This window comes from Vombatus ursinus, unplaced genomic scaffold, assembly GCF_900497805.2.
Source record: "Vombatus ursinus unplaced genomic scaffold, bare-nosed wombat genome assembly UNPS02015129.1, whole genome shotgun sequence".
Classification (NCBI taxonomy): Eukaryota; Metazoa; Chordata; class Mammalia; order Diprotodontia; family Vombatidae; genus Vombatus; species Vombatus ursinus.
The window spans coordinates 3,254,213-3,256,754 of NW_020954907.1; the positions used below are offsets into that span (position 1 = coordinate 3,254,213).

Consider the following 2,542-nt stretch of genomic DNA (forward strand, 5'->3'; position numbering starts at 1 on the left):
AAAAAAAAAAGAAAAGGAAAACAGTCCACGAAACAGAGTCCTGTACAGAAAAGAGGAGAAGACAGGTTGCAAGGAAGGGAAAAAGATAGACACACATACGTGCACATACACACAAGATGAAGGAAGGTAGTCTGGGCAGCCGGGGTCAGAGCTCTTGGCTAGTCACCTGCTTCATATAGGTTTCCAGAAGGTACTTTTTAAAGGCTGTGGGGTTTGTCCAAAGTTCAGCAGCATGTGTTTTCAATGGGCTGTCAATGTTGGGTTCTGCCAGCAGGCTCTGGATAGATAGCAGGATGGTCCTGACATCATACAGAGCTGACCACTTGTCCTTCAGGATGTCCAAATAGATATTGCCTTGGGGGTCCACATTAGGATGGTAACAAGGTGTAACAAATTTCAGTGGGAGCATTATATGGGTAGCCACTAGGGAATTCCAAGGACAGCTTGTACCTTAGGTCTTCATATACTGTCCCAGCTGCCCCATGGATGGTCCCAACCCACTTGAAGAGATTGTCTGACTCTGAGAAGGCAGAAATTCCTTTGTCTCCAGACATCATTAGAGTCATAAATTCCTGCTGTAACCTCTTGCCAACGGACCTGCAGGCAGCACCCGCCCCAGGCTTGGCCACCTTATGGGTGGTGGCAGCGGCACTCGCAGCTGCCAGGTCGCGGTTCTGTGAGGCCATGGGAGACCAGAGATAAAGGAAGAGAAACTCTTGGGAGGCAATTGCTGACCAGATTTCTTAAATCCTTTTAGAGCTTTCTGTTTTACAATATTATTGTCATTTTATAAATTGATTAATGGTTGGATCAATTTATAGCTCCACCAAAAGTATATAAATAGTCACTGTTTTCCCACATTTCTTCCAATAATTGTAATTTTCCTTTTTTTGCCAATGTTGCCAATCTTTTGAGTATAAGGTGGAACCTCAAAATTGTTTTATTTGCATTTCTTTATAAATGATTTAGAACATTTCCTTATGTGGTTTTTGATGTTGGATTTCTTCCTCATAAGACTTCCTATTCATATCCTTTGACCATTTATCATTTGGGGAATGGCTCTTATTCTTATAAATTTCAATCAGTTCCCTATATATCTTAGAAATGAGACTTCATCTTGCTCAAACTGAACCTGAATGGACAGAATGCCTTGTACAATATCTCAGAAATTCTGAAGATTTTAATTACCAGGAAACTTGATTCCTAATGCTAAGTGCTACTTCTCTTGACCCCCTTCTTTATTTTCTACCATACTTGCTTGGGGTGTATGAGGTGTTCAAGGAAAACTAGCAGCTCTGATGTGAGGGCTTGCTGAGCCCTTTTAACCCTCTTTGGTGTCTACCTGGCATTCAACTCTCACCTGTGGCTGTGAGAAGCCATATCATGTGCAGTAACCATATCCTGGTAAAAAATATTGGCAGACAGGCTAAATCAGGTTGAGGCTAACCAACAGGTCACAAACCCATCAGCAAGCTAGGGGGGTGTCTACTCTAAGCATATGAAGACTTCCCCCAGTGGAATGGGTAGAAGAGAAAAAATTGTACCATTGGCCAGGAAGGTAGCTGAAGTAGGCTCTGTGGAGCACTTAGAGCTTGGTCAGACAGTGAAGATACCAAGGTCATTTACTGCCAGGGCCATCACTATTCATTCTGACTTTTGTTTTGCCCCTGCACTTTGATGACTCTGGAAGAGAGAGCGAAGCTGATGACTCAGTGCAACTCTGCCTCATTTAAATCCAATTCACACATGAGTCACCCCACAATGTCCTTAGTCTTCTTAGAAAATGGAGAACAAACAAAAATTAATAATACTTGTTAGAATAAAGAACAACCTCAATTCAATAAGGTGATGAAATATATTCTAGTTCAGCCAATACTGAAGATGTAATTAGAGAACATATTATAGTGGAAAACATAATGATTCCGGACATAGAAACTTTGGGTCTAATTCTCACCTGTGACTTATGCCTTGGTCAAGTCACTTAAGTTCCCTGGGTCTCAGTTTTCCTATTTGTTTAATGAAGGTATTGGGCTGGTTGTCTTCTGAGTTCCTTTCCATCCCCAGAGTTATGATTCTAGGATTGCTCAGTGCACAAGATATTGAACTAGACATTGTGGTTTGAGGAAATAGTGCCAGCACCAGGACAATTGGCAATGTCAAACTAGCATTCCAGAATCCAGGGAACAGTGCCAATGAAACACTTGAACATGGAAAAGAACAAGGTAAGGACTTAGTTATAGAGATCAATATCCAAAGTTGTGTTTTGATTAGAACTAAGAAGCAAAAGTTCAATGGCTACAACATATGTAAAGGGTCCAAGAAGAGCCAGGAGCAATTCTGTTCTGACATTCAGCCATGGGAAGTTGAGGCCTGAGGGATGGATGGTTCCATAGCCAAAGTTAAGGCTAGCCCTAAAAGAAGGGGGAAGAAGATGCAGGGATGACAACCAAAGTAATGGGGAAGGAGTGAATATGGTCTTGACCATGGGGAGACAGGCAGGGAGGGAAGAAGAGAGAGAGAGAGAGAGAGAGAGAGAGAGAGA

General features: G+C 42.2%; 1 pseudogene; it reads right to left on the reverse strand.

The window, feature by feature from the left end:
• Positions 1-145: 145 nt before the first annotated feature.
• LOC114031293 lies at positions 146-686 on the reverse strand (annotated as a pseudogene).
• Between the last annotated feature and the right edge of the window lie 1,856 nt (positions 687-2,542).